Raw genomic sequence first — 13,355 nt, 5'->3', positions numbered from 1 at the left:
ATTTTATCATTGTATGTATTTTATCCATTTTAAGTATCTTATGGCTTAGAAACCATATAAATGCTTTTACAGTATTATTTCATAATACTCCTTTTACTGTACGCACTTTACTTTATGACAAGTATTGCAATTGTGGCAATTCATTTCTCTTGCCTGAGAAAGAAGACTGCTCAATAAATAACCCTTTTATTGAAAATGCCGGTCTCTCTATTTCTCTGCATTTCTGGTGAAACTAAGCATGCACGATTGACTGAGTAAAATAGCTATCTATTGTTTCCGCGACACTAGAGATGTATTCCTTATTGCAGGGGGAACAAAGTTGTCATGTGATATGGTTGTCAGAAGCGAATCCCTTGTGGTCTATTCAGGAAAGTTAAACGCCTTCTTGTTTACTCGAGAAAGTTTCTAGTGACCTCTGAGCTAGCTGGCACACACAAGTAAGTCTAACATATTCAACAGAGACCTAGTCGACCTCAGTCCTACGTCTAAGCTATCGTTTATGTTATTCCAATGCGCAGAGCATATTGGGAATATAGGAACTACACTACATCATAATTCCAATCACACACACGACCTGTTGTGTATGATCTGCAGAGCCGCCAATGATTGGATGAGCTAGTATTCTGAACACCTTTATAACCCACTGAAGGCCACTATAAGAAGTTGGCACTACCTTTAACCTCAACTCAACAGCTCTCAATCATGGACAGTTATAATACCCTGGATACTACCAGAACTGTCCCTTCCACTATTAGAAACAGTAGAGCATATTCTACAACTATTTGCTTAATGTACAAGGAATTCACTTCTTAAATACTGAAAGGAACTGGGGCAATTACACTCAACAGCCTTGTGCACTTTTCTAGCTCAGTCATCCCTCCAAAGTAAGTGTAATTTAAGATTTCAGTGTAACAAGTTATTGGCAACCCCATGGACAAGATATGGATAGCAGCTGCACTGTTAAAGCACAAATTACTACTTGTTTAACGATATATCTGTAAGAGACATTAGTTAGTGATAGATTCCTTACCTTATAATATCCCAAGGCGTCAGAGTGGATCCGGAAATGTTTTCGTCAGCAGTACCCCTGCTTGCGGTAGGTGGCGTCGTTCAGCTCCACGTCCATCGCAGGCATCGTAAGCGCGGAGATGACGGAGTCATGGAGACTACCTAGGCGCCCATGCGTGCTGAAGTCAGTTCTGTAAACTACTTTCTGCACCAGGAACGCAGAGCCATGCAAGAAACTGACCACTGGTGCCATGAAACTAGGATGGGTGGGGCGATAAGGAATCTATCCCTAGCTAATGTCTCTTAGAGATATATAGTTATACAAGTAGAAACTTGTGCATTTGAGACACATTAGTGATAGATTCCTTACCTTCGAAAAGATGCCCCAGCAATACCAACCCCGGTGGTAGGTCTGCGAACAAGATTACACCAGAAAGTAACAGGGAACAGAACAGTCAAAGAAGCAGTCTCTCCGGACTGGACTGTCAAGGCAATAATGCTTGGTGATCTTGTGCATCGTGGCCCACGTAGCTTCCTGACAAATGTCCTGCAAGGGAACACCGGGGCCCAAGGCAGTACATAGCTGCCAAGGTTTCAGATTGCTATGTGTGACATTTTCATAAATTCTGTGTAAATATGAGTGACATTTCAACGACTGAGTGACACTCACTAGCAAGTTTACCTAGACCGAAAAAATGCTACAAATAACCAAGTGTTAACTGTATCCAATCCCAGTGTGGAGCGCATTTACAACCTGTCTGTGCATTAGCTTGTACTGTGCACAACATGAAATTAGCCGAGCGTTTAGAGGTTGAGTCTCTGCCTCGAGCCTGCACTCAGCAATGCTACAAAGTGTGTTGATGTCCTATTCATCAGTGTCTACCCTTCAATATGTGAATGACCCATCATGACTAACTGAATGTATCCACATCACATGATTATCAAATTATTGTCAACTTATTATAAACTTATTGTCTTACTATCATCCAGGTAAGCATGTCAATTGCGTGCTGATGAAACCCTGGATATCTCCAGAGGCAGTAGACTAGGCTCCCATAACTAAATAGTTCTGGCCTTGCACTTCTGGGTTTTACATTGCAAGCAGCGGCTTTGGCATGCAAGGGTGGCTGTAGGCAGGTAGGTTCAGGCTGCAAGCCACCGTTGGATGGGCAATTCGGTTTGCCGACCCGAGAGATGAGGTGTGGGTTAGAGATGGGAACGGCGTTCACCCCATCACTGCCTGAGCAGCCATGGATGGACTTGGGGTGGGACACTCCAACCTTGGTCAAACCACAAAGGGTTTCTGGAATCGCTCCTCGTGTACTCTGGGAAGCCTGAGAAATCCCTACTGGATTTCAAAATTTCAGAACCTCCGCATAGAGCTGGAAGCTCACTCAGAGCAGGGCTGGCAAAAATGTCCAAGCAAGCCCTGCTCCTTCCCTTCTTTTGCTCTCCATCTTTCCATCCATCCATTCTCTGTCTCTTCCCTCTCTCTTCTGCCTCTGATTGCTTATGTCTCTCTATAGCCACACATACACTCCCTCCCTCTCACTTTGATCTGTTTTCCCTCTCACTTTGATATGTTTTCCCTCTCAGCTCCCTCCCCCTCTTTCCCTCGGTCTCCAAAAGCCCCTGCTGCGTGAGCTGCCGTTAACCCCGAGGAGCAGGAGACCGGCACGAGCTGCGGTCCAGGACCGTCAGAGCCTGTACTCTAATAGCTGGCCTGTCATAGACGTGCCCTTTATGTGGTTACATCATTGTAATTGTCCTTTAAGAGTCAGATTTAGTAACAAACAGCATTTCCTAGGCAGTCCTGCTAGGCTAGGGGAAGTCGGAGCGAAAGTTAAAAGAAAAATTCGATCAACCTTAATACAACTCCAAAAATTATTTTGACATTCAAGAAAAATTCAGAAGTTGAATATTGAAATGGTACTTAACAGAGCAGTATATAACTGTGCATATCTATTTTTAAAAAAAACACACATCCTCATAGACTGTACCCCATTATTCACCTCTCCATGCGTGTGGTGGTGGGTTTCATTTAAAATTCTCTGGTCATACAAAACTTGGCTCGTGCTTCTATGAAAAATATTATCCTCAGAGCCATCAGCTCCGCATGACGTTTTGGTGGAAAAATCAGACATTTTAAGTGTGATTTATGTTTTGTATAGATGGCCTTATTCTGCCACAGACAACGCCTTGAAACAATTCACAAACACCTTCTGATCTCCAGGGGCGTATGGCACAACAAACAATTCACAAATGAGTCCTGTGCCGCGCTTTGAACTTGGAGGAGGTCGGAATGAAAACCCGGGAGCACAGAAAAGTTGAAACTGTTTATTGCCAGCAAGTACTCTTATTTTACGCCCCTCTCTAACTCCGGGCCAGGGCTAGGCACACACTTGAGAGCAGCTGCATTTCAAGCGATGCCAGCCGCCTAGCTCGGCTCTCCCTCGTGTCCGGCCGATTGCATCAGGCTCGCTCGGGCCAGCAGGCTCACCTCAGCTGCACAGTTCCTGGTGCTCTGGGGCAGCGAATGAACCACTCCGGCCACCGCAGTCTGCCCAGGGGTTTTAAGTGACCCTGCTGCCACCCGGGCCATGGTGGGACAGGCTGGTTCGAGCGCGGTGATGCAGCGGGCCACTGGATTCATTACCGTGCCGGCTGTGACCAGACCAGCCTGGAGCCATTCTGAGTTCAGCTCCTTCCCATGGACTCACGAAAGTGAAAGTATGCTGGCAGTAGTGGCTGCTGTTGCCCTGGTAGAATAGGCACGCAGCCCCACAGAAGGCTCCTTCTTGGCCAACGAGTAACATGCTTTGATACACAGAACGACCCAACGAGAGATGGTTTGTTTGTGCACGGCCCGACCTTTTTTTGGCGCCCACTTATCCAACAAAGAGCGGGTCATCCACCCGGAACTGTTATGTGCACTTCAGATAGAACGAAAGCGCACATTTTGGGTCCAGACAGTGGAGACGCTCTTCCTCTTTTTAAGGATGCGGAGGCGGAAAAAAAGTGGGCAAGGTGATGGTCTGCCCGATGTGGAAGGGGGGGGGGACAACCTTCGGCAAGAAAGAAGGACGGGTTCTTAAAATCACCCTGTCCGGATGAACAGAAAGAAAAGGGGGTTCAGAAGAAAGTGCCTGGAGCTCACTCCCTCTTCTGGCAGAAGTGGTAGCTACCAGGAAAGCAGTCTTTAGTGTGAAAAGACGTAAAGGGCAGTTATGAAGAGTCTCAAAGGGAGCACACATCAGATAGGTCAAGACAAGATTCAAGTCCCATTGAGGCATTGTGAAAGGCACTGGAGGAACCATGTACGTAATGCCTTTCAGGAAACTTAACAACCGAGGACTTAAAAAGAGGAGGCTGATCTGGAAGACGTAGAAAGGCAGAGATGGCCGAAAGATAACCTTTGATAGTGCCCAGAGCAGAGCCCTGCTGGGCCAACGATAGAAGGAACAGAAGGACCTAAGAAAGAGGGGCAGAAAGGGGATCCAGAGCCTTTGCTGTGCACCATACCACAAATTTGTTCCACCTGCAGGAGTATACCGTCTTAGTGGAGGAACGCCTGGTTTGCAGAATGACATAACAGACTTCGGGAGGAAGATCGATAGCTGTCAACGGTCGCAGCTCAATCTCCACGCATGGAGGTGGAGGCTGGACAGGTTCGGGTGGAGGACCACCCCCTGCTGCTGCGACAGAAGATCCTCCTGAAGAGACAGTCGAATTGGGGGATCGATATCCATGCTGAGTAGCTCGGAATACCAGTATCTTCGTGCTTAATCTAAAGCCACAAGGATGACTTGGGCCCGGTCACGCGAAAACTTCTTCCGCACTCTGGGTAGAAGTGGTCTAGGCGGAAAAGCGTACAACAGACTGCAACTCCACTCGCGACAAAAAGCGTCGCTGAGCGAGTGCCGCCTTGGAAATTCCAAAACGCAGAACTGATGACGTTGCACGTTTTCTTCGGTGGCGAATAGATCTAACCAATGCTCTCCCCACTGCAGAAAGAGACCTTGCGCCACGTCTGAGTTTAGACGCCATTCGTGATCCATCAAGCACTGGCGGCTGAGTTCTTCCGCCCAGGCGTTTAGAGAACCTGCCAGGTGTTGATCCACCAAGGTAATGCCTTGATGTTCCAGCCTTGTCCAGAGGCGCAGAGCCTCCTGACATAGGGGCCACGACCCCACCCCGCCCGGTTTCTTGCAATACCACACGGTGGTGGTGTTGTCCGTGAACACCTGCACTACACTTCCCCGGACAGAGGGAAAGAATGCTTCAGTGCAAATCAGATCGCCCAAAGCTCCAAAAGGTTGAAATGGAGCCATGACTCCGCCAGAGACCAGAGGCGTTTGATCTCCGCCTCTCCCAAGTGGCTGCCCCATCCCAGGAGGGACGAAACAGCCTCCACTGTGTGCTCAGGTTGTGGGAGGGATCTGCCATTGAACCAATCGAGATTCGTGAGCCACCACTGCAGTTGTCGTGCAGTGCCCTCCGAGATCTGGACATGATTGGACAGGCTTCCCCAATGCTGTACCCACTGGAACTTCAGGTCCCACTGCAGAACCCACATATGCCATCTGGCATGTTGCACTAGCAGGATGCAGGAGGTCATCAGGCCCATCCTGACTGAAACTCAGGATAGAGGCTGAAAGATGGGAATCATAGCCTGAATATCCCGGACTCGCTGCTCGGGAGGAAAAACCCGAAACAGTGTCTAATCCAGAACCGCTCAGATGAAGGGGAGCTTCTGAGAAGGACTCAGGTCCGACTTCGGCACATTGATGAAGAACCCCAGCACAAGCAGGTCGGCCGTAGTCTGGGGGTGGGAGAGGACAGCCTGGAACGAGCCCGCCTTCCACAACCAGTCGTCTAGATAGGGGAAGACTGAAACCCCTAACCTGGCAGATGAGCTGCGACCACAGCCCTCACTTTCATGAACACCCGAGTGGCGCTGGTAAGGCCGAAGGGGAGCACAGCAAACTGAAAATGCTCCTGGCCTACCGTGAACCGCAGGTAACGCCAGTGGGCCGGCAGGACGGGGATGTGTCAATATACGTCCTGCAAGTCCAACGCTACCATTCAGTCTCCAGGATCAAGGGCAGCTAAGACCTGAGCCAGAGTCAACATCTTGAACTTCTCCTTCCGGAGGAAGCGATTGACATTCCTGAGGTCCAAGATGGGGCGCAGGCCCCATTTCTCCTTCTCGGGGACCAGAAAGTAGTGGGAATAACAATCACGTCCTACTTCCGGCCCAGGAATGTGCTCGATGGCCCCCTTGGCCAAGAGGGCCGTAACTTCCTGTTGGAGAAGCGCAAAGTGATCCCCGACATGCAGTGGAACTGAGGTGGCATGGCTGGGGGAGGGGGGGGGGGGGGGGGGCAGACTCGAAGGGGAGGGAGTTTCCCCTTCAGATGATTTGCAGCACCCACCTGTCCGAAGTGACAGAACGCCAGTGGGTGGGGATATGTTGAATCATGCCGCCCACCGGTGTGGGGTGCACCCCGTAGCTCGGACTAGGAAGGCTTTGAGGTGGATTCTGCTGGAGCGCAGGTGGACTGACCCGCACACTGGCCCCTTGTGCCATCATGACGGCCACCACAGTTGTGGCCGCGCTGAGGTTGGTTCTGCACAGGCTTCTGGCTGAACAAATGTGTAGGGGCGCCCCTTTCGTGGCCACAAAAGGAATGAAAGGTAGACGTGGCCGGGTGTGTTATGGACCGAGAGTCCTTAAAACGCTCCAGTGCACTTTCTGCCTTATCACCAAACAGGCGAGTACCATCAAAAGGCATGTCCACGAGGGAACTCTGGACATCCCCTGAAAACCCCGTGGACCGCAGCCAGGCGTGGAGACGCAGGGCCACCGTTGTGGAGATCGCCCTGCCCAAAGAGTTTGTGGTGTCCAGCCCATCCCGGATGGCAAACTTTGCGGCATTCTTTCCCTTTGCAACAGCTTGGTAAAGCACAGTCCGAACCTCCTCCGGGCACTGGGGCAGTGTCTGCGCCACCATGTCCCACACAACATCGTCAAAGCCTCATTGAACAGAAGCAGAGGTTCCATCTAACTTGCCGCCAGCTGAAGTACTTCAGTAAGGTTTGTTTTGAGAGTGACAGTAGGCAGATCAAGGTCAAGGGCCTCAGCTGCTCTACGGGGCACCACAGTATGTGTGGCGCCCTCCTCCATGACAGCGGGAGGAGACAGAAAACCAGGCTCAGAGGAGAGGTCAAGGCCACCTGCATCCTCCGATTCCTCTGCCCACTCCTGTTCAGACTCGCACTGCCGTGCCAGAGGGCCCCAAGTCATTCCCCCTCCTCCACGGCCCGAGGCATAGGCTGCTGCAGTCCGACAGGGGGACATCGGAGAGCGCAAACGCTACTTTGACTTTTTCTTGTGACGCCTGTTACCCAATTCCGAGGGTGAAGACTTCGAACCTGAGGAGCGATGATGATGGCTCCGCGTAGGTCCCTCGAACGGCGCAGAGACGACTGCCAGGCGTCTAGCAGCTTTCGGGACCACTCCCGCAAAGCCTTCGGAGCCATGGCCAGACAGTCGGAACATGACCGGGAGTCATGGTCGTGCTCAAGACAGTAGAGACAAACACTGTGGGGGTCGGCCACCGACATCGTATGGCGACCGGCCCGCAGGATTTAAACCCAGGCATCCCTGCGCGGCACCAGGAGTCAAGACTTAAAAAGTACAGACAAAAAGTCTCAAAAAAGTTAGTCAAGGGGGCGTGGCTAAGATGGCGGCCTGACTGGACACGTTTTCCGAGGCTCCCCGGCCGGCCCTGAACCCCTTACCGCCCCTTCACTAGCGGGCAATACCCTTAAAATTTCACAAATACCAGCGCCGAAGGTGCAGCATCGATCCCGGAGCCGGGAGGGCAGAGTTGAGCGGTGCCGCCAGTGGGAGACTAGGTGGCCCGGCTCCGGCCTTCATCGGCGCAACACTGCGTGATGGCGGCGGCGTGAGCCCAGCGCCCGAGGAGATCTCTACGCCCCAGGGCCCTGTGCGGCAAGTGACTCGGACCGCACACGGAGGCCGAGAGCGGCGAACTGCCAGTGAAGACCCCCGGAGCGGCGACTGAGTGGCTGTGGCTCCTGTCGGCAGAGACGCGATCTGGCTGGGTCGAGGCGGCGACCGGTGGAGGCCAGGCGGGCTGCCACAATAATTGAGCCCCCGGCTTCGGGCCTGGTCTGCGGAGGGCAGCGACCGGGCCCTGAATCTTACGCCCGGAGCGGGCGGGCGGCCATCATGGACCGAGGCCCTGAGTGCGGGTAGCGGAGGAGACCCCCTGTGGCTGGCGTGCTGGGCGGTGCGGAGGCGAGGAAAAAGGAGGCGGACCGGCGGCGGGGCAGCAAGGAGTGCCGAGATCTGCACGGAAGCCCGAGCTGGCCATGCTGCTGTGTGCCTGCGCCTGGCGGACGAAGGGACATCCCTGTGGCCGGAAGGGGAGGAGCGCGCCCCCCTGCTTGCGCCGGGCCCTGGACCCAGGACACCGAGGGCGGGCCGGTAAAAGAGCACTCCGGCTGCCCACAAGACGGGGAACAGCATCAACAACCGAACCCACTGGACCACCGCAGCGATAGGCCGTAGAGGGCTAGGGGCTGCACTTGAGGCCCCCTTACGCACAGCAAAACCCCTACTGGGAAGACAGGGCTACTCTACGGGAGTCGCCCTCTAAGACAACAGTTACCACCTCAGGCCCGGACGATGAGACCGCTCCCATCACGAAGGCCTTTCTGGCCTCCCTCTTCAACACCCTGATGGACGACTTCCAGACCCTGAAGCAGGAGCTGGCAGGAGAGCAGCGGGAACTGGACGGTCTGGGGGAGCGCATGGCGGCGATGGAAGAGGCAGACCAGACCCGCAGCATGGAGGTGGAACGGCTCCAACAAGAGATCCTCCGCCTCCAGGACCAACAGGTGGATCTCCAAGCACATTCGGAGGACCTCGAGAAACGTTCCCGGAGGAACAACATACGGGTCTGGGGAGTTCCATTGAAATCGGAGGGGAATAGCATCGTCTCCTACCTGCAGGAACTATTCCGGGAGATCATCGGGGAGCCAGGCGAATTCGAAATCCGTATTGACCCGGTACACAGGGTCGGTCCGGCGCGCCGTGCACAGGCCCCCCCTCCAGATATACTGGCATTTTTCCCGGATTTCCCACTGAAGGAGTGCATCTTGAGGGAAGCCAGAGTGCGACAACCGATGACCTTCCGGGGAGACCCAGTGGCCCTCTTCCAAGATCTCTCTGCCATCACCTTGCAGAAACGTAGGGCCTTCAGGGTAGCTACGGACTTCCTAAGAGACAAAGGAGTGCCTTACACATGGGGCCACCCATTCCGTCTCATCTTCAAATGGAAAGGGACACTACATCAGCTCAGATCTCTTCGAGACACTTGCACGGTCCTGGACATTGACCTACCGGAGGAAGCTGACTCAAGGGGGACTTCCCCACACCAATCGCAGGAAGGGCCCACGCGACGATCCAGAGACGGTTGGTAAACCGTGCAAAGACGACGCTCACCTAAGTCCTTTCCAAAGCCGGACCCCCTTGTGACGGCTCAAGAGCGAGAGGCGGCTATGCAGGAGGTAGCTGATAAGACAGCGGCCAAACAGTAAGGTGTTCCTGTAAAAGGGATTGCCCACATGCAATTGCCTTACCTGGGTTAAGAGGTCGGGGGCCGACGAGTCGGCCGCCACCATGTCCTCATCCAATTTGACACTCTACGGACCTGGACTCTGTCCCGATAGGCCCGAGACTATGGGAAAAGTTATGAGGGATTGTTTGGGGGAGTATTGTGGGGGGGGTGAGGGAGGTGGGGGGGCAACGGTTGCGATTGGGGAGGAGGGTTGGAGGGGGGCGAGTTGGGAAAGTTGGATCTGCGGGGAGGTGGGAGAGAGGGGAAGGGGGAAGGTGTTCAGGGGGGGTTGGCTGCAGAGGCTCAGGGATCCTCCCGGTGTGGTTCACTAGAGGCAGAGTACATAGGTCCGAGAGGTCGGCGAACCTCTGGCGCACATTGCACTCCTTACATGTCCCAACTATGGCGGACTCCATGTTGAAAATTCTCACCTTGAATGTAAAGGGGCTTAACAACCCCATCAAACGCAGGGCTGTCCTGTCCTATTTGGAAAACTCCGGCGCAGAAGTGTGCCTACTCCAAAAAACTAATTTGCTACCCAAAGACTGGCATAGAATGCGATCTAAGGCCTTCCCGTTCCAATACTACTCTTCAACACCAGAGAAAAAAGCGGGGGTGGCCCTGCTGGTGGCACGTCACTTCAAAGGGAAAATAGGGGATAAGGTGGCCGAAATTAAAGGGAGATTCTTGGCTTATAACCTTCAGATCGGTGGGATGGCAATGGTCATAGGCTCACTTTACGCTCTAAACAAGAACCATTTCTCAAAGGGGCCCTGGCAGACGCGTTAAAACCTAACACGAAATCAGTGCTGGTGGGCGGGGATACAAACCTGGTTATGGACTCCAACACGGACAGGTCGGGCCATCGCTATGGGTTCGAAGGGTAAACAACTGTTACAACGAAGTTTTTACCACGCACTACCATTACAACGCAGGCATTACCACGCATACCATTACAACGCATTGCGCTGGGGGGCGCTCTAGGATAGGGAATAAGTATAATTTTATATCCAACACCTTCCCTAGTGTCCACGGGGACTGGAGTTGGAATATAAAATTATATTTACCACTATCCAGCACCTCTAAGCGCTATGCGTTGTAACGGTATGCGTTGTAAATACCGCGTTGTAATGGTATGCGTGGTAAAAGTATGCGTTGTAACGTCATACATCCGTTCGAAGGAGCAATCTCGGTGGAAGGGAGCCAGTGGTTATCGGACAGGGGATTTGTAGACCTATGGAGAAAACATCACCCTACCACCCAGGGCTACACCTTTTACTCCCACGTGCACCACACTTGCGCCCGAATTGATTACTTTTTCGGAAACAGTGTACCTTGGTATAATCAATGTTAAAGCTTAAAGCTATTTTAGGTTTCAGCTAATGGAACCTCTCCTCCTTTTTCAAAGGGGGTGCAAAGAAGCAGGAGAGATGAGTAACTGCCCACAGTGAAATGGAGTCACGACTTTTGGCTAGAGGCGATACAGACACTGTTTGTGAGGTTTGTATGAGAAACGTCTTCACTTCCCACAGGTCTTGCAGGGCCTAAACAGCCCTTTTTTAGGTTTCAGCATTTAAAAAGAAAGAACACGCAAAAACACAGTTCAATCGTACCTTGAATGTAGCTGAATAGCTAAAAGCTGGAGGTCAAAAGTTGAATAAAAGACATTGTCACAGCGCAGAACTCAGGGAGAATCCCTATGACACAACGTGCGGTAAGAAATCTGAGGTATGGTGTCCCTGTAGGAGAAGTATACTCAGAGGTCTCTAATCTGATTAGCTGAAATTTGGATGCTATAAAATGACGTTGAAAGGTTACTAAATCGTGGTTTCTTTTTCTATGGAGGTCTATGCTAATGTTTCAGTACTGCTATTTTTATGGTAACCGTGGGACTACCACCATGACTACAGGGATGATTCAAGCATGTGAATCTATAATAGATACAATCCTGGAGAAGAAAGCTTGGTGTTGTAAGGGATGAGACTGAGTCACTGCCCTCCAAGCGCCCAATCTTTGCTAAGCATTGTAAGCCAGTCAAAAATGTTCTTTATCCAGTTGAACCTTTAGACATTAGGGAGATACTGTGCTAGAAGGACATCAAAACAAGCATATACCTCCTCTTTTGTGACTCTGATAATGGTAACTGATTTGGCGACGGCACAAAAGTGAGCATTGAGGTGAAGCAGCCAGTGCCTTAGAAACAATGGCATCCTCTGAAGCAGTACTAAGGCTAAAGTTTTAAGAGGCAAGGTGTCAGATGGTGTGCGGATCTGAGCTGCAGGAATAACCTAACCCTCAATAATTGGTTCATCCTAGAGAAGGGGCCCAAAAAGTCCTAAAATCTGATATCAATAGCCACTCACTGAGATCAAGGACAAATGTAAAAATTGCTTTTTAAGTCAGAGCTTAGAAAAACTCTTGCTGCAAGTATGCCTTAATGAATCACTGAATAATAGTCCCTCACATGTTTCATCTAGTGGATTACCTTGTTTATCAGTGTTGCCTGATCTTCAGACTAAGAGGGCGAAGGTACGGAGAGTACAAACCTAAACAATCAGTGTTCATCAGATAAACCAAACTGACGAGAAGGGTACGTCCGAACCATATCGAGTTGTACATACTTTCTAGAATGATCACCTCAAATAAAGTAATAAGTATATGGTCCACTGTTTGAACCTAGAGAGTGAAGTCCTAAATTTACTGTGCGAGTCTCAATGGAATGCTATGATTCTATCACTGGCCTCATTAGAATTTAAAGTAAGATGTAAAACATCTAATTTAGGCATTGTACAATCTACTGCCCATAGCAATAACTCATTCCTTGAAACGGGAGCAAGAACCCGTAAGCCTTTTGCCCCTTGAGAGCAGCAATGTGGTGCAAAAACAAACATTACACTATTCACTACTTCCAAGCCCCCACCCCCCAAACCACATATACTGAAAATTAAACAGCAGGAACCCCAGGGAAAAGTAGAGCCTGACTCATCAAGGAGGTAAAACAATTGCTACAGAGTACTCTGACATTTAATTATTCATCAGGGTATTTCTTATTATGAATTTCATGCAAAACATGTCCTGTGACAAAGTGTTGCACTGGACACAAAGTTGGTTTTAAAGGCCAGAAAATTAAACTTGCTTTTTAAAAAAAAAAACATTTGTCTTAAACCAAAACTTATTTTTTGTATAGCTTGTTTGGATGAGAGCAATGCAAGGGTACAAGGGGCAAACAACTGGTGATGGTACAAAGGCAACAGAATGGTCAGGTAAAGATAGATCAGACAGATCCCGTAATAATGTAAACAAAATGAATGAGCCAAAAAACTGCTGAGAGGTTACTGTCATTACATTTTAAGACAAAAAGGCCTGAATGAGTAAGGGACCTTCAGACCAACAAGCCGACTTCACTAAATCTAAATGCTCCGACACTTGATCGAAAACAATGTTGGAGAACACATCTGTACTAGAGATATTTTTTCACTGTTTATAATTTGTGGCAGATTAGATGTGCTGACATTTTATAGATGATCAGGAGATGATGGTGATTTCGGACTACACTATTTCTATTATCCTTTCATTTTTTCCACAGGTTGGATAATCTATTTACAGGTGAATTCTCCCACCTTTATGAGCCAGTGCTACCTTCTACAAAAAAAAAGAACACTCACAAATTGAATAGAAATTAGTGGGTTAAACAAA

General features: G+C 50.4%; 1 protein-coding gene across 4 annotated transcripts in view; it reads right to left on the bottom strand.

Moving 5' to 3' along the window:
* The window catches only part of RBM27 (RNA binding motif protein 27), a 1,065,407-nt gene that overhangs the window by 833,505 nt on the left and 218,547 nt on the right, over nucleotides 1-13,355 (bottom strand). The gene's annotated exons all lie outside the window — the stretch shown is intronic.

This window comes from Lissotriton vulgaris, chromosome 7 (assembly GCF_964263255.1).
Source record: "Lissotriton vulgaris chromosome 7, aLisVul1.2, whole genome shotgun sequence".
Taxonomy (NCBI): Eukaryota; Metazoa; Chordata; class Amphibia; order Caudata; family Salamandridae; genus Lissotriton; species Lissotriton vulgaris.
The sequence above is the reverse complement of the archived record's forward strand: the minus strand, read 5'-3'. Positions and strand labels throughout refer to the sequence as shown.